Source organism: Typopeltis vanoorti, chromosome 4 (genome assembly GCF_054136105.1).
Source record: "Typopeltis vanoorti isolate ZY-2024b chromosome 4, IOZ_Tvanoo_1.0, whole genome shotgun sequence".
NCBI lineage: Eukaryota > Metazoa > Arthropoda > Arachnida > Uropygi > Thelyphonidae > Typopeltis > Typopeltis vanoorti.
The window spans coordinates 119,496,628-119,524,291 of record NC_143552.1 but is presented as its reverse complement, the minus strand read 5'-3'; the positions used below and the strand labels follow the sequence as shown (position 1 = coordinate 119,524,291).

The window sequence follows — 27,664 nt, the reverse complement described above, 5'->3', positions numbered from 1 at the left end:
TCTATATTGATCAACTGGATGGAATGTCCAATGAGAGAAAAAGAGTGAAAGACACCGTGGTATGGGTAAAGGTAAATCTTTGGATGGAAAATGAGTACAGTATTTACATCATCCCGTACGAGACCACTGACCTGCTTATTGCGGATCTAAACAGCTTGAAACACTGTTTCAATGTTTGATCTCGAGCAGGTTTCTAGGTTATTTTACCCGCGTCTGCTTAAGGCTTATTACATATTATATTACTATATTACATTAGAACCAATATTTGAAATGAAAGAATGAGCATAATAGAGAAGATGAAAAGTGGAAAGACATACGTCGATAATAATATAGCAACAGAAATGCTTAATCTAACTAAAGAAATTGTTGCTGATAAATTGCAAGTGATCTTTAATGGTGTGCTAGAGACTGAAAAGATACCAAAACAATGGAAAGAAGCAATGGTAACTTTAACTGCAAAGAAAAGGGATCTCAATGGTGAAAATCGGAAGAGAATTAGTCTACTGTTAGCATCTGAAAAAATCGTCCGTAAAATTCTGATGAATAGCATTAAAAGTTAAACAGAAAATTAATCAAGGCATGAGCAAGTTGGTTTTAGAACAGGAGTGGGTATGTGAAGAGAGGGGTGGGTGTACTGCGTATCACATTTTTACCTTCAGGAACATCATTAAACAAAGCATAGAATTTAGAAGCCAGTTATACATACATTTTATAGACTTTGCCAAAGAATTTGACGGTAGTGATATAGAAATATTAGGGATGATTGTCAGAAACTATGGAATTACTGGCAAATAATGAGTATTATAAAAGAAGTAAACGCCATGTTATTTGCACAGCAAACATGTGTGAAGAACCAGTAATTGACTGAATTAAGAAAAAAGTGGTAGTGTAAGAAAAGTATTAAATGGAATTTTATACCACAGCTGGAAGATTTGGATTATGCAGATAACATAGTTTTGATATCATCAAAAATGCACTGAGATACAAGCAAAATTTGAATTATAAATAAAACAGCTGAAAAGTTTCGTCTTAAAATAAATACGATTAAAACAAAAGTTCTTAAATTGAACAGCAAATGTCAGAATGAAATTAAAATCGATCAACATGCAAAAGAAATTATGAATTTCACATATTTCGGAGCTAATGTTGACAGTTAAGCTGGAATCGATAAGCATGTAACACAAAGATTGACAAAAGCAAATACTGTTTTCAGAAGAGTGAACAATATATGGAAATCGTCAAAATATTATAATAAAACCAAAATAAAGATCTTCAATAGCAGTATTATTATTATATGGATCGGAGACATGGAACTTGATCAAAACAAAAGAAGCTAAATTAAATAGTTTTCAAACAATGTATATTAGTCTATCTATCTATCCCAGTGGCTTTAACAGGCCTTTAAGGCCCACAACCTTCCAAGCATGCTTGGATTTCGTAACCGAAATAGGAGGATAGAATGGTCACTCCTATGCCTCAAGGTATTCTTGGCTGTATCCCTGTGTGTTCACGGGGCCGGTTTGCCTGCTTGCGGGATGAAAAACACCAGATAAACTGGCGGGAAAAAACCTACTGCCCGCACCCAAGACCGGCTAACTTGGCTATGGCTGAGGAAGATCCTTCAGTTCCTCACGTCTCCGACGGGAATCGAACCTAGGACACTCCTTCCGCAGGCATATGGTTGCGAAGCGCAAAGCCACTAGGCTAACCGCGCGGACAATGTATATTAGTAAAATATTAAAAATATTTTGCTCAGTCGACGAATTACATAAACGAAAATAAAAAAACAAAATAAAAAAAGTGAAATAAAAAACGCAGATGGAAATGGATAAGGCATGTATGGAGAATGAACAAAATACAAATTCCAATAGTGGATTTGAGATGGTTCCCGGAAGGAAGGTAAGGACTAAACTAACTTGACAGAAAAGAAGAATTGCTGATTGGGAGGGAAGCAGAATTAGTGGCACGAGATAGTGGCTTCGTGTCTTATGTGCCATAGGACACGAAGAGGATAAGTAAGGCACAAATCTGCTGTAGAATTCGAGAAGACGGATATTTCCACCCGTTTTCAAATATGGCCAAATCACTACATATCACTGAATTCTGATGGCATTCTGGTGTTTCACAACATATTAATTATCGGGAATCATACTACACATTCAGTCAGAAATGACGATGGCATCCAAATGGAGTGACTTGGATTCAAATCCCGTCCAAGAAGCAAAACAACGTTTGTAAGTGATTTCAAAATGCGTTATTACTCCGGTTTCTCATTCCACAAGGACAAACTGGCCCTTGTGGAATGAACACACACATGATTAATAGGCTTAATAAGCTGTCCTCAGAGCCTTAGCTGCTTCAGACGTAATTACAAATCCATCATGTGGTTCACAAACTATTCATGCAGATTGCCATGTAAAAAAAAAAAAAAGGGGGGGGGGGGTTGGAAGTTACTCAATGACGACCTAAGCGAGATAATAAAAGATAATTATGATAAGCATAACGCATTACCCTGTAATGGAAGAAAAGTCCAAGCTGCTAAACACCTAAAATAACAATAATTCATTTTAGTTGGTTTCACAACTATTATGTACATCTCTAAGCTCCTGGCTTAGCACATCACATCACCTCATCCGCCAACAAAACTCTAGGTCCTTTTCTGCTCATTCATCTATATAACTTCTCCATAATAATCCATAATTTCAAAGGACATTAGTAAATGTCGTATGGTCATTCCGCACCACAGTGATATATATCACATGAATTCTCGTAAGGCCCTATTCTGGGCTTTTCCAGAAGCTTCAACTTCCTGAAGACCAGTCACTTCAGATACATCGTCTCTCCATCTTATCGACAACCCCCCCCCCTATTAATATTATGAGAAGCTACCCTCCATTCTTTCTGTGTCAAGAGTATTTCAGCTTTCTTCTGTCAATGTTCTTAAGAATTTTTAAGGTTCTACTGATTCTTTGTAAGACCTATCCATTCATCTGCTTTTCACAGTATGTGATCCCAACAGTCTCCTGTAATACTACATCTCAAAAGAAACTATCATTTCCCTATCAGACTTTCCAAGTATTTACTGGAGAGAAAAGAAAAGGAAAAAAAAAACTGCATCATCCCAAACCTCAGTTGTTCATGTGGTGATATAGATCTGACCTTTCCCGACTTTAGACAAGTCTGACTATTGTACTAGTAAACTTCCTTCAAGAACAAGTTTCGTTTTACTAGGGTTAAGTTAAGGTCTCTGTTTTTGCTGACCATTAATTCTGTCAAGGATCATTCTAGCAATTCTGTGTCGTTATAGAGGAGTACATTACAATATCCAGTTGATCAAAATGCGCGCTGACAGGTTTTTTTCTTAACCACTTGACCACGCAAGGCACTGACAAGCTATAGGTTTTGAAGCCTCTCGTATGTGGAGGACGGTTGATATAAATCCATCCGTCTTTCAGTTGTTATGAACATAATTTGATCTACCGTTTTTGTCTTAATCGCTACGCATAGCAATCTAAAGTTGACTGAAACACACTTGATTAAGGTAAAAATCTGTGGGATTTGCGGATTCATTTGCATTCACTAAATTGAAAAGATTAAACTTCACACGAGAAGTTTAATGTTTTCAATTTAGTGAATGCAAAAATGGAGAAATGATGGAAAATCAGTTCAACAGAACAGCGCTATAACCATGAAAATAGCTAGTAAAAAGAAGCAGAAACAGAATGTTTGTAAGAAAATAGCTGAAGTGAGCTCAGGTCGCTTTGACAATTTTGAACAAACACCATACAGTGCACTCCTTCTCCCATAACTAATTTAATTGCATGGATGCGCCAAAAAAAAAAGTTATGCGTTTAGGCTCTGAAAAAGGTGTCTGATATAAAGCATCAATTCTGTTTGGATTTCCATCACCCAATGGCGTTGCACTTTTCTAGGGACTTTTGCCTCCCTCTTCACAGAGCAGTCTCCTCCATGTCACTTCACAAATAAATTTAAAAAATAGTTACGAAAACAGTTTTTGCCCTAAAATTTTCTTCTCGCTTTAAATTATAAATATATTTTAAATTTAATTTTAAATTTAAATTTAATTTTAAATTTAAAAATAAATTTAAATACAAAGAAAGAAGCTATAGACGAATTGCCTACAGCTTCTTTCTTTGTCTTCCGATTCGTTTTGTTTCTTTTATTAGATATTTTCCGGTATCGATGAATTTAAACATATATTTTATTAGAGTCCAGGATTGTTCTTTAAACTTCATGCTATGTTATATTGTACTTTCATTGTGAAGAGTTATTGCTAGGTATTTAAATTTCATTAACTTGTTCTAATATTTTTTTTTTTTTAGTAAGGTGTAGGCAAGAAGCTTATCGCTAAGCTACGATCATTATCCTGAGAACTGTCTAAGCATAGACACAATTATAAATGAAATAAATAAAACTAAAACTTATTTGCCAGATATTTCGACCTGATTATATTTAGTGGTGGGCAGGATAGATGTAGAAGGTAAAACCTACAAGATCTCAAGATAAAATTTCTTAATATCCAACGCCTTATGCAACTGAATGGGTTTTCTCACAACCAATTATACAGCATGTTTTTGACTCCTGCAAGCTCACTTAAAACAATACTGAACTAGTATGGAAAGCTTCAATTCCATATATTTCAGGTATTTCGTATTTCCGAAAGGATTTCAAGAAATAGTGCCTACATGCTACCGAAGATGACCTTCTAAGATAACCGATCACTACCTGGTGTCTATGAAGTCCCCTATGATTGCCACCTCTCCTATTTCGGACAAACCAGACGTTCTGTGGAGAAAACATTAAAAGAACACCAATCTCACATCATTAATAAGAAATCTGAGAAATTTGTATAGCGCAGCATGGGATTGATACTGACTACGGAATACTGACCCAATGATGCTTAAAATTCGAACGTCTTTGTTGTTCGAATTTTTCGGTAGTAGATCTGCTGCATCGTCCTAATTTGAATCGGAACGAATTCCGCTCCTGGTCAAAAATCAGAGAAGGTCTCGATTTTATCAGGCAAGTTTCCCCCCCCCCCATCACTTATTACATCGCGTTGCCCTTTATATCATCACGTGGCTCAATGTTTTTTTAAATAATCGATTGTTAACGTTTAACTCTGTGCATACTATTCTTCTTGCCACCAAAGATGACCTGTTATTTTCAGGTTAAATTATCTAAAAAGTTTTTTTTAATATTTTTGTTTCATTTATCCTTGTGTCTACGAAGTAGACAGTTCTCATCATTATTAGCGAATATCTTTTAAACAACGTAACATTATCCTATTTAGTTCTTTGTTGCCATGACTGACTTCTGGACTATAAACAGAAATTCGCCTTTCCTGAGGTATTATCGCTACCATTTTTGACCAAACTGCAAGATTTTTTCAGACAAAGAAGATATTATCTATTTAAAAAATGCGGGTAATTTCTGCTTGATCTACGCATTTTAATGAAATTCTCTCTTTTGAAATTTAAAGTAGGATTACTATTCTTTCACAAACGTTAATATGTATCAAAAACGAAGTACTACCATTTGGAATAACAATACCGCTCGCTAACTAGTAGCTTTACACATATATTTACACTTTCGAAAGTTGAGGCTAACAACTCAACCTTGCGACTTCCCGTTTTCAGATCTCTCAATCTTCAATAACTATGGACACAAAATGCGAAACGAGTGCCGCCTTAGTAGGAACAAAGAACAACTGAGAGGGCGCTATTAAAAGACGAATCTATGACCTCTGAGGTGCCTGCAGTAATCCATCTCCCGTCGAGGTGACGGCTGCATAAAGAAAGCATCTGGGGGGAGGGGGGAAGCCAGGAAGAGAATGAACGGAAGAGAAGGAAGGGAAAAAAAAAAAAACGAAAGAAAGAAAAAAACGAAACCCATTCGACGAATCAATGGCTCATTCAGTATGCACAAGACATCCATCATTCGCGTCAGTGATTCGTTTCCATAGCAACGGATGACTCACTGATATTGCTTTCTAATAGGACAGTTTCAAATGTACAAATGACATGACTAATTTGACTGCATTAAAAATATAAATATATATATTAAAGACTTAAATGTTTCTAAAAACGTAAAAAAAAAAAAGTTGGAAAATTACAATAAAACAAATCTGTTTATATTACCACGCTGTAACCACCAAGACTTTTATCATGTAAAAAAAAATACGCCTTAATTATAATTTATAATAATTATAAACTGGACCATTCCCAAGTTCATATTTAATCAAGTTACTGCATATATCTTAAGCAAGTATAATGTATCGTGTCAGTGAATCCTCATTACAAGAACCGTTAAGGCCAAAACCAGAACTGCTGTAATTCCGGCTGTAAGAGTATGGTACGCCAAATACGAAGAATTAAATCCAATTAAAAGCTACAATACTTTGAAAAACAGCGAATAACGCCTCAAAGGCGTCGCTTATCTACAGGTCACGACGTTCAACCGATTTTGACCAACTTTGAATATAGTTATTCCTTATGATGTTTCTATGTCCCGAAAATTTTCAGCCTAAATATAATGAAAATAAGATGAATTGTTCGGGAGTTCAAATTCTCTGCAGAATTGTAAGTCACATCGTTCAACTGATTTCAACTAAATTTGGAATATAGTTGTTTCTTATGTTCGTAAAGGTCTTCTCAGCCTGAATCATATCCGAATTGCGATGAGTTCCTTACTTACGCATATAACTTTCCAGGTCTTATCATTCAACCGTTTTAAACCCAATTAAGAAGAGTTGTTGCTTGCATTGTTAAAGATTAACTTGAGAAAATTCAGCCCAATCGGACTAAAATTAATTGGGAATGATGGATAACAACTGGAGATGTCTTATCGTCCACCCGTTTTCCACAAAATTTGAATTAGTTGTTTAAAGTCCCCTTACTATTTCGCACGGAGGACTAAAATGGGATGTAAAATATGCTGTAGACACCACTACAGATAACATCGTTCAACCGACTTCAAAAGGTTATCTAGACTGTTTCACCTACACCACCTTAAAAAAATTGATATATCATTTTTTAAAAATCTCATATGTAAAAATGAGCCAAATATTGAGGAAACGGCAGGAAGCTACAATTTATGGATGCTAGTTCAGTGGAATAGGATGTCTGGTCTAACATGAAAATGTGGGTATTTTAAATATAATTTCTCTTCGCCTCCAAAACTTTCCACAATACCTCGTAAAGCTCGGGCTACTTTCATCTTGAGAATCATTGCGCAAGATAGTTCTGCTAGTATTTTAAAATCACTGATCAAATTGATTAATCAATATTAGCCAGCTTGGTGAGTAGTTGATCAGTAACAACAGAAATACCAAGTGAAAGACATGAATACAGTATTTCTATAATTCAGAAGTTCACAAATGGGTTGTTTTTAATGTCATCTAGCAATACACAATCCGATAGGAAAGGAGTACGAAAAATCTATCTTAGTTGCCCGAGTTTTTTTCTGGCTAGACCTGAGTAATTAATTCTTTCATGTAAGAAAAAGATGTGCAAAAAAAAAAAAAAAAAAACTATGATTTTGTTTTAAAGCTATCATCTAAAACGCAAGTACACGTATATTATTATCAAAATATCATTCCGGTATCCGGTTACATCTTTTATTTATTTCTTTTTCACTTTAAGTGCTTCAGTAAAAACTGTAAGATTAACGCGGAAGTTCAGATCGTTACGATTAGATTGCTTCCTAACTCATACAACGTCCGGTTAATGTGCTCCATCTAAGGCTACTGCTCCTGTCGACAGGTTGGTAATAATAGGGTGCTTTACAGAATCAAAATACATAGCAGTCAGACAACTGTCATCAATATCTGTCAGATCTCAAGTAGAACGGGAGAAAGCACGTGACTACGGTAACTACTATGTTTCGTTTAAGAATTCGTACGTGGCTACTAATGGTAGCGGGATGAAGCAATCATAAACTTCGGAAGAAGAATATGCATGAATAGTAATAATAAAAATGAAAAAGAAAAAAAAAACGTAATAGATATTTGGTAATTAATTTCGCCTCGCGTTGCCATGGCATCAAAAGATACTATTATTTGATATGCTGTAATTGTATTTTTAATTTCAATGTTTCTTTCTGGATTATCTAATCCGTAGTTCGTAAGAGGGCTACGGATTAGATAAGAAATCTAGAAACCTTGCTCTACGACACTAACATGGAACCTTTTCTGTGTTTAGTGTTCTAGAGCAGGGGTGGGCAACCCCTCGCCCGCGAGTCTATTTCAATTCGCCCCTTTGCTGATGTACTCGTATGTACATGTAAATAAAATTTTATAATAATTTAAATGTATTATAATTAAATTTATTTAAATTTAAATAATTAAATATACAAAATCAAAAATAACTATATTACATAAAATATGATCGTCATAGGTCTGGCAACCATCAAATCGAGACCAGCCATTAAAATGAAAAGTCAGGAGCATCAATGAGGAAATGAAGAGCGGCTAATATTTCTAAGCTTTCACAAAAAAAGCAGTTTCAGCCTTCTCACTAAAAAGTTTAAGATTAAAGGTAAGCTTCATTAACTTTGATGAAATATTTATTATGCTATTATTGCTTTAATAAAGTTCTCAGTTAAAATAAAATAAATATCATTTTTAAATAAATTAAATATAGCCTTTGCTTGATTGTTATAATTATGTCTACACAAATGTAATTAAAAGATACCATATAAGATGAGAATGTTGCACATTTACTTATTGAGATATATTGCACACTACATACACTATATATAAGAGTTAAAATTTGCCAGTCGCCCGCGGAAGTTTTTAAATTAGCAATTTTCGCCCTCGATACTAAAAAGGTTTCCCACCCCTGCTCTAGAGGATAAATAACTAAAGTTGTTCTTAGTCAGTGTGAGATTTAAACAATACCAGAGAAATAGTAATTTCATGGTTATCTTTCCATCATAAGTCAAAGCTGTCACATAAAAGTTACGATATCAGACATTAATCAGCTTTTCAATGAAAATAACCACATAATCAATTTCCAAACTCCCTCCCTTCGATCACTTTAATAGTGATCGAAGGGAGGGAGGGGTAACAAACTTAGCGTATACATGATCAAATACGTTACGTTAAAATAAGGAATCGATACAGAAAGCTTGCAAATAGTATATTTACACCATTCATGGGAATTCTCATAAATTTAATAAGTGTGTTGAGATTTTGCCTTGCAAAGAAAAAAATAATAAAAAAAAAAAAACAGGAAAGAAAAAAGAAAAAGTGCAACAACGAACGAAGCGTGATAGGCCGTACAAGAAGCAAATCTCAGTCGGCAAACATGGCTATATAAGGAGGAGACAAAGGAAGAATAAAACACATCTCTTGTAGGCCACCATCTTGGCCATCTATTCCCGGTCATCAATCATCATCAGCCGACAGCACAGGCACCTTTCTCACACGCAATCGATTTTTAGTCATACTCTGTAGGACTCCGTGTGTACAGGCCTCTCAGATACTAACGCAATTCTCTTGATAAAGAAATGCTTCCCCCCCCCCACACACACACTTATCCCGTCCTTCTAGAGCTGTACGATCTGCTTTTTTTCCCCTATCTCTCTCTTCTTTCGTGTACAGCTTTAAATACTAGCTACAGAAGCTAATGTCATGTATTAAAAGGTGAAGAGGAAAAAAATTGTGGTTTGAATTCCACACAGCTGTATCTGATAGCTATACATCATTCTTATCTGTGTTTCACCGAATTCAAAACACAGGCGCAAAGTGGCTCTTAGGAGACAATTATTCTTTGCATTAAGGAAGGAACTATTAATGTGACTCCAGTTCAAAATGTATTATTTAAGACAGTACAGAACGATGGGCAGAAAAGATCAACATATGGAAAACGAGCAGGTGGTGATGGGTTTCATTTTTTTTTTTTCTTCATTTCAGAAACTAAGGGGGGAAAAAAAGGAATAAAATCATTTTCTATATTAAAAAAAAAAAGCTTTCCTCCGCTTCCGGAAGAATCTTGGCTTTCTTTCCGGAATGCATTTAGTCGAGGAATAAAAAGTAAAAATCACTACAAGCTTAATATTTTCATCTTTATCAACAAGAAGAAAAAGTTTATATTTACTTTTTTATGGATTTCTTTTTCAGCTCATTTATAGACGAATAAAGCCGGTTTTTTGGGGGGGGGAGGGGCGGAGAAATCAAATACTGCTTTTAGAAAAATTGCTAGGATTAAATTGTTTATACTTGAAACTGAATTAAGAGCTAAATCCTATAAGATTCTAATAACGGAATTTAACAGATAAAGAGCCAAAAAAAAAAATTTTATTCACGTCATGTCCTGACCCAGAAGACTAAGGAGTTCTGAAACGTAGAGGTGTGTGGGGGGGGGGGGGGGGATTGAAAGCAAAACAACATCGAAGTACACAGTCAGAGCTATTTTCGGCAATAGATTTGTGGATATTGAAGATTTCAATTCTGTTAAATCCAAAACTACTTCATCGCAAGTCATTTACAATTTCAAATTTTTTTTTTTTTGATGATGAAGGAATTTATAAAACGTCCGTGAATTTTTAAAGAACGCGTTAATCACTTCGATTCCCCACAATTCATAACTGTTGCATAATTAACAGAATACTGTTTTTGCTCAAGAATGCATCGCAGTCGTACGACTGTATGATTACAAATGGCGAATTTTAGATAACTTCATTAAATCAGGCAGTTAAAATCAACCAAATATTGTTCAACTCGTCCTCGTTTAGATATACACACGTCATTTTGGAAAATAAACATGCTGGTAAGCTATACTTTCGAATACGGTTACTCTCACTTCACTAAATGCGGTGATGGATATTTGTATTAATGTTTCCTATGAAAATCAGCTAGTAAAGCTTCCATGATTCCTATCTTCAATTTCGAGTTACCTTGCAGTTTCAAATTCGAATATGGGAGAAAAATTCTTGCACTCGGAATATCAAACCTACTGATGAACTGCAATAAAATAAATAAATAAACCGAATTCCATTTGGGATTCACATTCGAATAATGATTTGCATTTTCCTTCCAAACTTTTAGTGAAACTGAACTTTTATGAATTAACTGCTTTTGAATTTAACTTTGGCATCGACTTGATTCTGATATGGCATCAAAGAGCAACACAAATATGTAAAAAAGTATAATATAACAATAAATTGCAAGGTAACATATGATAAAAATTATTTCAAAGTATGTATTATCCTGTTATAAACTAATTGTTTCACAGCGGGTTCCAAAACATTTCTACCTGTCTTCTATACGCTACTGACGGATGAATGAAGCAGCAAACGGAAGACTTAACATAAATTACGTATCGCCATTTTTGGCGATATTAGCTCACTCTGCATCAGTTTAGGTTCTATATTATTATTATTACATTGACACCAACCAATCAATACTACACCATCTACTGCACTTTACAAAGTACTGTATTTTTGTTAACTGCATGTGTTCTCAAGGTGGACTTATCTATTGCGAAGATGGAAAATTTAGAGTTTGCATGCTAAATATTGCCCCCCCCCCTCCGTATGATACCAGCTAACTCATCTTAAATGAAAAAAAAGCCCCATATTAAGATTCCTCACATCGTAAAGAGAATCGAGGTTTTTTTTTTTTTTTCCCTGTTCGAAATTGCATAACCCATCGTTCTTTCAACTGCATTACTAGAGTAACTTCAATTCTAATACTTGCAGATAACGCGCTATTCTGATTATGACGTATTATTATTAAATCCCTGTCGTTCCAGGACACTTTCCATTACTTACTACAGCCTTCTATGAGTAATTCTATGTAATAAATCCATGGCACGTTCGTTGAGTAAATGATCAAGTGAATTTCAAGTAACGTCGCCTTATTGTAAATACATTTGGCCCTTGAAGAACGCGGGTCCACTTATCGGATTTTTTTTTTTTTTTTTTTTTTGAATAAATATATTGGAATTTTTTGGGGGAGGGGGGGGGGATTTGCGACAATATGAAAAAACTCGCAGACAAACTGCGTAGCCTAGAAATATTAAAAAAAATAAGAAAAAGTTAGGTATGTCATGAATGCATAAAATATATGTAGATACTGGTCTATTTTATTATTTTACTACCATAAAATACACACAAATCTATTATAAAAAGTTAAAATTTATGAAAACCTGCACCACGAACGCTTACAGACCGTACATGGCGCCATTTACAGTCGAGAGAAATGTAAACAAACGTGAAGATGCAGTTTAAATCATAATTGCATAAAAATTAAACTTAAAACAATTCATTCATTAGTGTATAGGCTAGGCTAACGCGATCGATTGCACTAGGCCACCATAAAGCAATCATATTGCTGCTGCTGCTTCGTTATCAATGCATGAATCGTTATATCTGTAAATAAATATGATACAGTAATTTCTTATGATTCGTATAAACAACAGACGACGTAGACTTTATGGCATTGATAAATACAGTACATTTCTATAAATGTATTCTCACTTCCTTTGATTTTCTTTTCTCTAGCTTACTTTATTGTAAGAATATATCGACTGTTTATGTTATCGGTAAGGCTTCGGGCAACAGTAGGCCTCTTAGTAGTAAGTTTTTGGAGTCAAAAGTTACACGCAGTTTTTCGACTTCGCGGGGGAGGGGATCGGCGCCCCTAACCTCCACACTGTTCAAAGGTCAAATGTATACGTTTTTAGTAATAAAATGTATTTTAAAAGGGTATTATAATAAAAATAAAGTATCATATTACATTTCTTTCTACATAATCCGTAATATTATTGTACGTTGAGTAGCCAGTTTATTAAAGATACCCGAAAAGAAATAGTTACCTTAATTTGTGCAGATCCATGTGAGCATGAAAAACACTTTGTGCGCACATTAGCGAAAGCCACAAGCTCATAATTTGATACGCCAAAATTGGCGACATCTTTGTTAAAAGACCTTTTGTACTTGCCTGCTAAATATTTCTATAAGAGCAATATAAATGCTTACTCCTCCGGCTACTTAAATACTGCATATATATGCAGTTTATAAATAAAGTATGTCACATTTCTCCAGTCACTTAAATTTAAACGAATTTGCAGTTCTTTTCCGCTTTAATTTCGACATTTTGAGGATTTAACGAACTAAAACCGCTAATGCAATATTTCTCATATTAATGTTGTCCCTTTACTAGCTGTAACTTGCAAAATTGCGAGCACTAAATTTGTTTAGTTTTAGACAGTAGACACTCTAAACTTTACAACTTGCTGACGTCAGTATTGGTTCGTCAACACGGCACAGGCTAAAATAACTAATTGGAGTGTATTAGGTTAGAATGGATTGCAGTGGTTCTTAACCTTTTCGAAGTCACGGAACACTTTTGATTATTAGAAAAATTTGGGGAACACCAAAAGCATTAGGATCATAAAGTTAACAATAAAAATATGCATGGACTTGCCTTTTATAAAAATGGAACTTATTTTAATGCGATACTTGAGCTTGGCTTTTGCAGATTTCAGCAATATTAGGTCTAATATGTGATATAATTACCCTCATCTCTTTGTCTATATTAGTAAGTCTTTCACGCGTTTTAATTTTTATATTGGTTAATATTGAGAAGCCGAGCTCACACAAATACGATGTTGAAAACTGTAAGAAAATTTTCGATGCCCTTGTGGAGAGAGCTGGGCATTCGGCTTGGACAAAAATCCAAAATACCTCAAGAGTTATTTCAGAGAATTTCATTTTCAGAATACGATCCGTTGACAAGATAACTGATAGTCCTTCTTGTAAATTCACGAGAACTACCGTCTTCGAAAATTCACAACTCGATGTATTAACTGTGCCAAATGGATTTCGTATCCGCTCATAACTGTGTGTGTGTATTTAAGGAAGGAAAGTAACTTGAAATCTTTTCTTCCAATACTGTTAAATTTTTACACATTAAAAATAGTACCTATAAACGATATTCTATTGGTTTAGAAGTCAACACGCAAAGCAGTCAGCATGGTTGGGATCAGAGTAACCAATTAAACTCAGAACAGTGTCATGTGACATCTTTCACTGGCGGAACACCTGTAACCATTTCGCGGAACTCCGATTAAGAACCACTGGATTAGAGTAATATTGGGGTGGAGACAATGAAGAAATTACTAAATGAAATAAATATCCGCGCGGTTAGCCTAGTGGCTTTGCGCGTCGCAACCATATGCCTGGAGAAGGAGTGTCCCAGGTTCGATTCCCGTCGAAGACGTGAGGAATTTGAGGATCTTCCTCAGGCATAGCCAAGTTAGTCGGTCTTGGGCACGGGCAGTAGGGTTTTTTCCGCCAGTTTATCTGGCGTTTTTCATCCCGCAAGCAGGCAAACTGACCCCGTGAACATACGCCTCTGCAGCCAAAAAATATATCCCCCCAGCAGCAGACTAGGCGACAGGTCGGTTGGAGTGGTACTAACAAGTAGTCGCATCTAAGTAACACGCGGACCCTGCATAGGAAGCGGGAATAACGCGTAGTGAAAGAAAGAAGACCAAATAAAATGAGTGACAAGTATTATTTATAATATTATTATTTATCGCATAATAATAATTTATAGCACGTTCAAAAATATAACTGTAAATTAGAAATTCTGTGCTCGCAGTTAATATGCATGTGCGGCGCTTTTTTGACCGCGGGCACAGATTAACGGGAACATTGCCAAAAAGCATGTTGGACCACCTTCAAGAGCAGCCTTGATACGCAAAACTCCACGAAGCATTAGAAACATTCCGCCCAAAGCTGCCATCATGAGTTCCCGTGGTGGATCCCTCTGCGAACATCTCGTTACATCATGCCATTCAAAAGGCGCTAAATGGGTCTGAAATCCAGTGACTAAAGCAAGAGCAATCCATTAAAGTATTCACATCATCGTGTTCTTATTACCATTCTGGGTGGAATGTGCCTTTATTACATCGCGTACTGTCTTGTTGGAAGTGTCCGTTCACATGTTGGGTAAATGATCAACAAAACAACTGCCCTTCTAGTATCAAGAGGGCTTAAGGAATATCTAGAGAACGTGTACCTGACCATTACTGTCATAGACTGTTGCGACTAAGAATGACGAGTCCATGGTTTTCTGTTGTGGTGGTTTATCCTCTCCCATCCGCATGAAGTAACAATAACCACAACTCATCACTCCGTGAGAATTTTCTCTAGTCTTAATATAGTCCAATGCTGGCTGTCCCTTCTCCCATCTTACCCGTTACCGTTATTTTTATCAAGAAAAAGAAAAAAAAAAGGCGGTACTACTTTCAATTGTCTTGCTGTTATATCCAATTCTAGACTCCATTGTAGATTAAGATATACTCTCCCGGGATCTTTGGTTGTATCACGCGCAGTCATTCGAATTGCAACATGTCTAGTGGAATACAAGGTCCATCGATCTTCTGTCTACCTCTAGTATCGATTAGCTCTTTGCCACACCCGGATACTATGTTTTCATCATTCGGTTGCACGTGACCATCCTAGCAGGGCAATAGTTTCCGAAATACTCTTACCTGTTCGTGTAGTTCTTAGTATAACCCCCATTCGAAATCCTTCATGTTCATGTCAGGGTATTCGTTCAATATCTCACACGCCCGAAAGCAAATACTACCATGGCGTGTTAGCCGTGGATTATTCACTGATTCCATTTGGCATTAGATTCTAATATTTTGACCACGGAGTGTGGATTACAATATTTATACGTTAAAAGTATACTTATGATATAAATTAATGCAAATATATTATATTAATCATGTATTTATCAATTTTAAACATTAAACTAATTAAAATAGCTCCCCAATATCCGTGTGGAGAATATTATACATTTCAGTATAAAACACCAAAATAACCGCCCCACCCCCATTGAAACTCGTTCGTTTTGTTTTCACGGTAATTTTTTTTAAAAATTGTTAAGCATCTCGTGGAAATGAAGTTAAATGAATGCACTCCCCCCCCCCCGAAGAATCTGGCCTGCATATTGCGCCTACTAATTTAAATAAATTGTTTTAATATCTCCCACCATTAAATATTAAAGTGCCAAGAAAGGGGCACTCTATTCAGTTGATTATAACTACAAAGTAATAAAACATTAAACAAAATCGATTAATGCATTTTGATGGTAAAATGAATTCATAATTAATTGGCACAACGTAATTAGCAAAGGCGACAAAAATCTCATCATGACAAATCCAATGATAAATTATATAATCGTTTACATGATACGTTGGTAGGAAGCAACAATTCGAATTGTTTACATTACGAATTTAAACAACATACAAATTAACTTGATCATTTTACAAAGAATGGCAGCGCCCCCACAACAGAACTATCATTCTTACTTTGAAATCTCAAGTTAAAAATAAAATAAATTATTTTGACAAACCCTTAAATAAATACACAAGTGTCTCAGGTCTTACAAGTGGATCTGATTTTACGGAAAATAATGGATGGCAAGTGGTGACTCGAGTTATCACGCACATCAACAACAAGAAAAAAGTTTTGCTGTCAAGAATACAAGGTTTGCTCAAACATAGTGATAAGGCGAATGGAGATATAAAGGCTTGCCATTTATTTTCGAAAATAAATGTTTGGTTTAACATGAGTACATCGTGCAGAACTTTTAACCAGCTAGCTGGGCCAATCAACCCAGTACAACGGTAGGTGAAACCAAAGCAGAAGTTTCATTTACATTAAAATTACTCATGTGATGCTAGTTAGCAATCCCGCTTTTTTCAAATGACGAGGATTTATAACCGAAAACTAATTAATAACTTAAAGAATAAAATAATAATAACCACAATATTTACGAGTTTGTGCAGTCGGAAACGATTGTTAAAAAAAAAAAAAAGGCAAATATTTATTTATTTTTAATCACATGTACATGGAAAGAGTCTGGCGTTACTGCATTAGCAAGTTTACCGAATTTATAATATGCAGAGAGAAACTGTGATTTGGACGTTTCATAATGTTGTTTTTTTTTTAATATAGCAAAGCACGCAATATTTGTAAAATACATATACAAATAGAGATAAATGCTCGATACAGATCTAACGGTCTGGCTATTTTTTTTTTTTAAGCGAACTGAAGGAATAACAAACAAAAAAACATACAACCACAGATTAAAAACATTATGTAAGTCAAGACGGCGTGATACACTTCTCGTGCACTCATTTATGTTAGAATAAGTGCATCATCAAGACATTTGAAAGAAAAAGAATGAAACGTGCTAACTTGAACAGTAGACGTTTCCACACGATACTATGATCGACCGTATGTGTAAACCTATTCACTTAATCCCTTTATATATGTGCCGAAAATTTACTTGGCGAAGGTTACACCCGGAAGTGAAGCGATAACACACTGACCTATCCCTCACTATATTACAAGGATAATTCATCTTTGTCTTCCTATGTAGAACACACCTATTCCCAAAAGATTGGAATTGCAGTTACTATGGCAACGATAGGGAGCTGTCAGTCAGTTGCAGAAATTGTTGAAACCTTTAATGAATGTCAGTCAAGCGTTTCTTTGTGAAAGAGAATTGCACTATTAGACTAGATTTTGTAATTCACAATCTGTTGCAGTGGGACAAGGCACTAGGATACTTCTTTTTAATACTCATATTTTAAAGTTAATGTTTCGATTTCGATAATAGGTTAATTTGAAAATATTAATATTGCAACAATATTATTTAAACTTGTGGAATAATATGTGCTATAAAATTTATTCATCCAATTCTAATTATAATGAAGAGTCAAAGGCTTCAATTCGGCGACATGAACTTATTTAAGTTAAGGGATATTATATCCCATATTGTTTCTTATATATATGAACTTATATGAACTTTATATAGTTTCTATATTAAGAAACAATATGGGGTATAATCCCTTAAATTAAATACATTTATTCATCCATTATTTTAACGAATTATAACTCGCTAACGAAGAATTAGTGGGTTGGGGAGAAAAATAAAACTTCACATTGTCCCTACACTTTTCACAACGAAATAAACTGCAATATTTCAGAGTATAATTATAGCAGCACAAAGTTACTAGATTTGTCAGGTGTTTGAGCTTGTTTTCATTATACAAATTACATTCCAAAATGCATATACACCAAGGAACCTTATTACAGGCGTAAATTTAGAAATGCAACTTTCACCAAGTGTTATGGCAGTATGCGCGTAGAGGTAGAATTTTAATTTGTGAATAATATAATCACGTAAACACAAGAAAGATATTTAATTAACCAAATATTTCGGTCTGGAAATAGCAGACCATCCTCAGTGGCACTCCAAGAACAGTTTTAAAAAATATATACAAGGTGGAATAGTAACAATAGATCATTTAAAAATAGAACAAGCCGCGTGATGTTATATCACTAAGTATTAAAGGGAATATTTTTAAGCAGACATGATTGAAATAAAGATATTAATTAATAATATTAAATAACATAAAATTAATATGAACTAATGAGTTATCCTGATTAGACTTTCCCAGATTTTTGATAAAGATATACAGTCATTCCGATTTAGGTTAGGACGATGGAGTAAGGTCTCTACGCTTTCTTTGAATAAACGTTCAAATTTATAACGGGATCTACGTAAGAGGCGAGTTTTGACCAAAGGATGTTGTGGTTAGTTTCAATTCCGTGCTGAGCCAATCCAGATTTTTCAGGTTTGTTGTGATGAATGGAGGATTGATGTTCTTGGATTCTTTTTTCAAGAGAACATCCAGTTTGTCCAAAATAGGAGAGAGATCACAGTTGTAGGGAATTTGATAAACTCCAGGAAGAGACATAGTTGAGCGTTTGTCTTTAGGAGAAGGAAAATGGGAAGATAATTTGTTAATAGGTGATTACATAGCTGTTAACTCATATTTCTTCAGAATTCTTGCGATAGGTTCTGAAATCCCGGAGATGTAAGGAATTGGAACTCGACGTATTGAATCTTTGTTGTTTTGTGGTGTATTATAAAAATCGAGATGTTAAGTACTCTTTTCGGAAAAGCCATCGAGTTTCATGTGTTGTTGGATGGTAGAAAGTTCTTTCTGTAGAAAATTAGAAGTAGAACAATTAGTTTTGGCTCTTCTGATTAGACATTTTATGATTCCTGTTTTTTGACAAGGATGATGGGCTGATTCTTTAAGAATATAACGACCTGTGAACATTGGTTTCCTGTAAACTGTAGTTGTAAGAGTATTTGAAGTTGACCGGATGAGGAGAACGTCTGAAAAAGATAACTGGTTGTTTTCTTCCATTTCCATAGTAAACTTTATACGGTGATGTAAGGAATTGATACCGTTTAAAAAAAGAAGGTAAGGAGTCTTTGTTGTGCGGCCATACAGTAAAGATGTCATCTATATATCTTACCCCAAAGGATGGTTGAGGGAAAATAGATGAGAAGAGGATTTTTTCTTTATGTTCTAAATAAAAGTTAGCTAAAGCAGGAAAGAGAGGAATTTTAATTTTTCATTTACCAGTCTCTCCTTTTCCACGTTTGGTATCTTAATAATTTCAAATATCATTAATTTGATTACATGTAGTAGAGTATCCAGACGTTATTTTCTAAAGGCACTTTAATGGTTAAATTTTGAGTTATGCTGGACATAGGAATTTGAGCATTCAAGGATTTAAGAGCAGTGGGGAAAGTAGCTTTAAGCTTTATGTTATCCCTGGTTACATTAATCCATGTGTGTGTGTCTGTTTCTATCGACAAATATAATCCGTCTCTGGATTACCTTTTTTTTTTTTTTTTTAGTTCAATCCATTAGCATGGCGCCGAACCAAAAAAGTAATGACATTCTCAGTCAAGAGAAAATTTCATTAATTATTAAACTCTCATATTACTCATTCCAGGGTTTCTTTAAAAATAAGCTGTCTTCTTTTTTCTTTGTCACTTTATTTGATATTCACTATCACTTATCTTCTTCTTCCCTTCACGTATTAGGCCTAGTGGCCTGTTACGGAGCAATCCTTAGCTCTTCTAAGTCGTACCTGTCCCGAGGATAAGGTGGCTAGCCCTATGCCTTCCGGTGTGTCCTATGACTGTAGCAGGCCTGCTTGCGGGATGAAAAACCCCAGATAAACTGGGGAAAAAAACCCTGCTGTCCACGCCCAAGACCGGCTAACTTGGCTATGGCTGAGAAAGATCCTTAAGCTCCTCACGTCTGTGACAGGAATCGAACCTAGGACACTCCTTTCCCAGGCATATGATTGCGAAGTGCATAGCCACTCGGCTAACTGCACGGATGTCACTATCACTTATAATGTGTAAAATTAAACAAAGGATTGAGGGGGGGGGTACATACTTCGAGAAGATTGTGGTGACAATTTTTTTAAAATGTCTCGAGTATTGTTTTAGGAAGGCTAACTAATGCATTTTTGAAATATTTCCTATTCCGTTTTTCTCCTTGCGTGTTTGGGCTCAATGGCCTATCACGGCCAAGTAACTTGGCTTGTTCGAAACCTAATTAATACTTTTTGATAGGATATTTTATTCTATCTGCACAATGTACTGTGACTGTCAGCTGTGTGTGTTCTTCTGGCTGGCTTGTTTCCACCTCCGTATGAGACCAACTAACTCACCTTCAGTTGAAAACCTGATAAAGATCCTTCACGTCTTATACGGGATTCGAACCCAGGTCTTTCCCACCAACAGGTATCGTCGAAGCCGACTGAGCTATGGAGGTTCACATTTCCGATTAACATGAATAAATAAGTAAGGAAATTATTGCAGACAATGGTACTGTTTAATAGCATTCTTTCTATATGGTGATACTATTCATTATACAAATAAGTGAGCTTACATATAGTTTTGGCAATGTACTACAGACGATTTTATTTTGCTAACAACATGTCAAAATGAAATGACAATTTTTAGTAGTGATCCTAAATATCAAATTTCATTAAATTAAATTAAGCTAAGGGGAAATTCTGCCCATCAGTAGTTTACAACCTTTTGCGAGTGGGATTCACATTAATGATATCATTTCAAATCATTATTAAATAAAAGCTAATCACAAGAGTCACGGTAGTGACTCTTAAGCCAAGTATCGCAGAGTTGCTGATCATTCTTATTATAAAACTCACTGACCAATCCGCTTTAACTCCGGTTCTAAGCTGAATATCATCGATCCGTTCCTTTTACTGGACAGAAATGCATCCAATAACAGAACAAAAATAGAACACTTTGAAAAGAGCGGGAAAAAAGTTGCCCAACATGGCCCCCCCCCACCTCTTTTCCATCTCCTTCTTCAGAACTGCTCCCTTGGTCTCCAAAAGTTAGATACGGCTAAAACGGTCTCGCCTATAGGGAATAAAAAGCCGTTAGCAGATTTATTTATTTATTTCTTCAGCCACACTGACGCTGTGTTTGTCCCTGATATATTACCTTAATCGCACTAAAATGAGCAACTCCCACTGCATGGAGGAAGGTAGTATAGCGGAAGGGAGGAGGAAGAGATAAGAATGTAAAATACGCTGCAGATATGCCACGTCACCATTGTAGAGCCTGATTTCAACAATTTCTTCCTCAACTGCTTTACAATAAAACTTTTCACATAAAATTAACAAATGATATGGCATGAATATATTTTACATTCATACTGCTGTTGTATACTAAAACATTGTTTGTTATATAGATATATAAAACTTCCCGTCTTTTCATTTTCCGCTTTATAATACGTATATTATTTACCATCAAGCCGGGTTAAAAGGGATAAGGCACACAATCTCATGTTCGAAATCTTAATTTACACTGTGTGTGTGTGTGTGAGAGAGAGAGAGAGAGAGAGAGAGGGGGGGGGGGAAGAGATCAAGATTCAGCTGGCAAAAATAAAGCCCAGAGAGAAGAGTTCCTCTAGCCAGCAACTAGAATTAGAAGCTCTAAATATTCCTTCCAGTGGTCTAATATCACCAAAGTTGTCATAAATTATCTTAGTGCTACCCAAACATTTGCAAACAAAGAGTGCTTATGAGTTCATCTTCTGGGGAGTGCCATTATATTTTCCATGTAAACATTTAAAATTTTTTAAATGGGATTCCCACTTACAAAAAGGTGAAAATCAACTATACATTTATCACCTTTTGTGGACCCAATTCTCCTACTCATCAGATAACTCCCCCAGAGATCAAGCATGGTACTTTTTTTCCTCCAAGACAAAGGCTTAGATTAAAAAAAGGGTGCTAATATCATGTTGGGTGACAAAAATCATCTTACACCCTAAAGCCTTTCACAAAAATATCCAGTGAGATGCAAACCTACAGTCTGTTGAACAGAAGAGAGCATAGACACTATCTGCTCATTCAACCATACTAGCAATTGCTCACTTGTATTTTTTAGATTTATGAAATATAAATGCAGTTTGGATCAAGATTTCTTTGACACTTGGTAAAACTGCTTGCTTCAGAAATCTTTGAAATGCTGCAGACAGTTATCAGAAAAAGTCTATCATCCTTGCATTCAATTTTTTAAAAAAAAATTGCGAAGAAGTTAAAATTATTAACAGTATCAGGTTGCCCTAGATGTTTAGGATTGTTTCCCGAAAACAACCAGAAAAGTGGCATATAGAGGAATAGGCTGCTTTGTTATGACAATGCCCTGGCATGTGCACATACACATAAAAGCACCGTCTGAGTAACAACTTTTGATAATTTTTTGTGAATTATGAGAGTACAGCAAGATTTCTGTAGGTACATAAGAATAATGTATTGTCACATATAACATTTGTAACTCAGGGAAATAGTACTGTTAGAGCCATTATTACCTATCTTAAACATTCTGGGCATGTTCAGAAATGTATTCAGTTTGTAGAATGAGAGATTTATGGAAATAGAATGAAACCAGAGAGTAAGTTGGAAGATTTATGGAAATATAATGAAACCAGGGAGTAAGAGCATGGTTATCATAAGTGTTTTGAGAGTGAAAAGTGTGAGGACAGTAAGAGGAATGATAGTGGCAAGTTCAAAGACTAAATGCATGAAAATTCAATTGGCGAGGTTGATGTTTTAAGCAATATTAAGTGCGTGCAAGAATGAAATGGTGGAAAATGACCAGATGGTAATGGAAAAGAGCACACCTAAATAGAGCTCTCCATAGAACAAAATGAGTGGTTGGAGAAATGCCTGGCAAACGGTATGACACAGAAGTGAAAGATGCAAGGGGAGAGAAAGTAGAGTATGAAAAAAACAAAAGTGTGCGAATAAGGATCAAATTTTGTATAATTAATAAGAATACTTGAGAAGAGTGTGACAATATTGCATTTTCCTGGTGCCAAGATTAAGGATGTTAGTGATGCTGTAAGGATGCAAAAGAGTGAAGGCAAGAGAGAGATATTTATTTTGGCTGGTACAAATGATTTAGCAGGTAACAAGTGTGGCATGTGAGAAGGTATTAATGAGTTGCTAATACATGCAAAAAAAGAAGAGTAAGAAAGTTGCAAGTCTGTTGCCATGGTATGATAGAGGCAAGATGGGATGAAAAGCTATGATCACAAATGAGTCAGTGCACAGATTGTGCAGAATTTGTGGATGTGTGGAATGAGTTGGATGAAAAGAAAAATTTATATAAAGTGGATGGTTTGTATTCGAATGGATCTGGGATCAGATGAGTGTGGGTCCAGACAACTTAGAGGTTAGTAAGTGGAGAGTGATCACATGATGGTAATTGTAGCTCCACAGGTTCTTAACTTTAGTGAGCTAAGCAACTTAAAGTGTAAGGGAAGTTGTGGGATGAAGGGGATATTGCAGTTTATGTATACGAATGCCAGAAGTTTGGGGACTGGTTAGTTTAACTTGGCCAAAAGTAATAGGCATTAGTGAGACTTAGTTGCCTGAGGATGATATTGTAAAAATCTCACATCTTATTATTTTACTTATTATTATATTTTTTACAGTATTATATGCACTAAGTAAAAATTTCCATTAATGAGGAATACATTTTTTGTTATATAAGATAATCTAAAATATGCATTATATGTATGTGTTCACATTTTGTAATGCAATTGTATACAGGTTAGTGTTATTGCAACTGCCATGTGATAAAGTGGTAGAATAATAAGAAGACAATGAAGTTAAATGGTAAACTAACTTACCACATATTGTAATCCTTATTGTATGTTATTCATAGTGGTGTTCTTATGCCACACTTTATTGCAATGTGCAAGCACTGCAGTAATGGGGCAGCCATTTTGTTACTTGAGTTTCACTTTGGTAAGGGGAACATGCATTAGTTGTTTTTAGAACAGCTGTTGCTGGGTGATAAGAATGCTAATAAACACAGAGTAGATAAGCTGAGAAGGACAGCTAAAAAGTGGAATAAACTATAGATTTAAGGTCTTTAATCTTGAAAAAGGTTTTATATGCATCTTCAACTACTTTCCAAGGAGGAACTGTGAAGTTAATAATTGAAGGACAGTATAATGTATTAAGCCTTTGTATATGAGAAGCAAGTGATATACGTTCCAAGGAATAATATGGAATCTGCAGTAAAGTTCCTTTTATTGGAACTGCTCAAGTAAAGTATTGCTATTGCTTGAGCGATTATTCTTCATGCCTACTTCAGAAAAATGAAAGAAATATTTTGAAGGAAACTTACTTAATGAAAGAGGACATATGCAAATATAATAGTTAAGTGAGGATAACTTTCATTGTGCTCTAAGGAATCTGAGAGATAAGGCAGAGTAAGTGAATAAGAGAAAGCAATAAAATAAATGCTGCAAAGGAAGTTCTCACATGACCAAGTGAAACTATAGAAATTTCAGCTGAATACTATGTTCAGTTCATAAAGAATTTGATCTTATTTACTTAGAACTGAATTAAACTGTAAGAGTTAAAAAAGTGAAAGAATTTTCTTTTGAGTTCATATTGAGTAATTCTTAAAATGACCATTTAATTATTTGTGTGCATCAAAAAGTTAAATATATAGAATAGTATAAATTAATTTACTAATTGTAATTCTACAGAGAAAAGGAATGTCAGATTTTTCCTTAGAGAGAATTACTTATTATAGAGAATTGTATCTGCTGTATATATATATTTATATGTTTACAGTAAATATTTTATTTTTTATATTTGAGCTTCATTCTTTGAACACACAACATTGTTGATATTTAAAGTCAACGCAAAATCACGGATACAAATCATATACTAACTGATAACCTTGGGAAGATGAGAACCTATTGTCTTTCTACTGGACACTTCTTAACATCGTAAACTTATGCGGCAGAAGGTAAAATCAAAGGCACTTCTCCAGCAATACAATGTGAACAACAGACACAGCGATATGTTCTTCACAGATGAGAATACAATCAGGTATATGTCCCAGATGGTTGCACAGCACATGCCATAGCACCCAGAATTTAGAGAGGTCATTACCCAGCATCAGTGATGGTTTGGTCATGGTGGCATATTAGGATGTATCCAAATGCATTTATGCAAGAAGGGAGTCAAAACCTCTACCAAAATGTATCAAGATACCATACTGGAACCTATGGTATGGCCCTGAACAACACCTTGTTTCATGGTAGGCAGTGGACCTTCCAAAAGGACTCAGCCCCTGTACGTAAGGCAAGGATCACACAATAATGGTTGGAGGTGAATGTGACCAACCATCTGATTGGCCTTTTGGAAATCCCGATCTTAATCCGTTGAGCTTCAAATTGTGGTTGGAGCTTGAGAGACCAGCCTGCAAGAAACAATACCCTTGTGTCGCCAGCCTGAAGGTGGATTTGGAGCAAGTAGTGGAAGCATTTCCATTGGATGCTGTGCATGCATGTCCCCATCGATATGTGGCCTCACAGACTTTAGATATTTTGAATATTGAGTGTTGCTGTATATACATCATACATGTGGTTTGCATGTGCTGTAAATGATTTACTGATAGATTAAAGATTTATGCGCTACTCAAGTTGTAACAGTATTGATGACTAGACTAGGTATTTATTTCTATGTTTTTTTATATTTTGCTTCGTTTTCTAAGAATTTTCTTTTATTTGCTGAGGATCAGTGTACACTTTTTACACAGAAATAGGATACATAATTTCCAATCATCATCAGAATTATCTACCCTTTCGCAAATCCACCATTCATTACTTTCTTTCTTTTTTTTTTTTTTTTTTGATAAGTGGCTCTGCTGTCTTATCAATAACACATATCTCACATGTGCTAGCATTTTGTTGTAAATCATCCACAGAAGTACTCATTTTTATTCAGGAATAGATAAATTTTTACTATGTATGTTGTTTCTGAAAACTGAAATAAAAACATTCATACACAGTGAAAAAACACTGCAACCTCAATAGAAGTTATACTGCAGAGCAAGAAAAACAAGTAGTTTTGTTTATTACTAAATACAGTACACAGACATTTACAGCCTATGTACTATATTTGGCAACAATTAGTGTAATTAGAGACAACTGGAACGACACTCATAATGGATAAACACTTCCCACTCACAGACTATGCTGTATGCATGCAAGCACTTTAGTGCTACAATAAATCTGTTTTGGACAGATATTAAAGATCACAAGTTTCGTACTATATTGATGGGAACAAGCTTCAGGAAATTGATGTTGTTTAATTTTGACGGTATATATCAGAACACAAAATTATAAGGTAAATAAATAATTATTTATTGAATTATTGCTGATATTTCGCTGGTGTTATAACCAGCATCTTCAGAGCACAAAAACAGTTTATCACAGTACGCTAGACTACAACAACATGGTGTAAGAAAGGGACTAGTTTAAAAAAATTGTAGCAACAACACAAAGACTAAAGTCCTAATTAGGCATCCTCTATCTTAAAAAAACAGAGAGAAAGCAGGTACTAGTTATAGTCTTAAGATGACTGTCTCTCAAATCTTAGACAAATTTATATAGCCATATTTGTTGAGATTCGGAGTATGTTTCAAGGCTTCTAGAAAGCTTCTGTGCAGTACGTTTGTTTTCTTCCAGTTGATCCTGTGTGCAGAGAGTATCCAAAGCATGGTCTGCTAGGCCCAACTTGCCATAGCGATAGTGTCGGAAGTATGTTTTTTGTTCACTGATGCCAATGGCTATAATCCCCATAAGATAAATAAAATACTAAATGCTCCTAAGAAACCCCTCCCACTATCCACCATGGGGAACTACAACAAAACAGTTCACCATCCAATTCATTAAAGCAGGGCTTCCCAAATTATGTTCTGCAGAAGGTGAATAAGTGTTCCGTGATGTCAGTGACCAAGCCGTGTATTTTTAAACATGGAAGTAATTTGGGAAAGGGAACATTGAAGTAATTTTTGGGAAAGGGAACAATTTTTATGACCAGTCATAAAAACTGCCTGCAAGCCGATTACAACATTGGGTGGCGTATCCTCTGTTCTCAAAACTGAATGAAATAACATCTGTGTTGCAAATGTCAGTGACCAAGCCGCATATTTTTAAACATGGAAATATTCATGAATTATCATTAATTTTCACACATTGAAATCTTTCAACATTCATGAAAGGGAATACTGCTGTTTGTGACCGGTCATAAAAATTACCTGCAAGCCGATTACAACAATGGGCAACGTATCCTCTGTTCGCAAAACTGAACGAAATAACATCTGTGTTGCAAATGTTAGTGACCAATCAGCAAGGAAGTATAAAGAAAAATTTTCCACTGAAAT

The 27,664-nt window shown here is 35.2% G+C and overlaps 1 protein-coding gene across 1 annotated transcript in view; it reads right to left on the bottom strand.

Annotated features, from left to right (window-relative positions):
• Positions 1-27,664, bottom strand: part of LOC150107642 (zinc finger and BTB domain-containing protein 40-like) — a 247,421-nt gene that overhangs the window by 175,405 nt on the left and 44,352 nt on the right. The window lies entirely within an intron of this gene.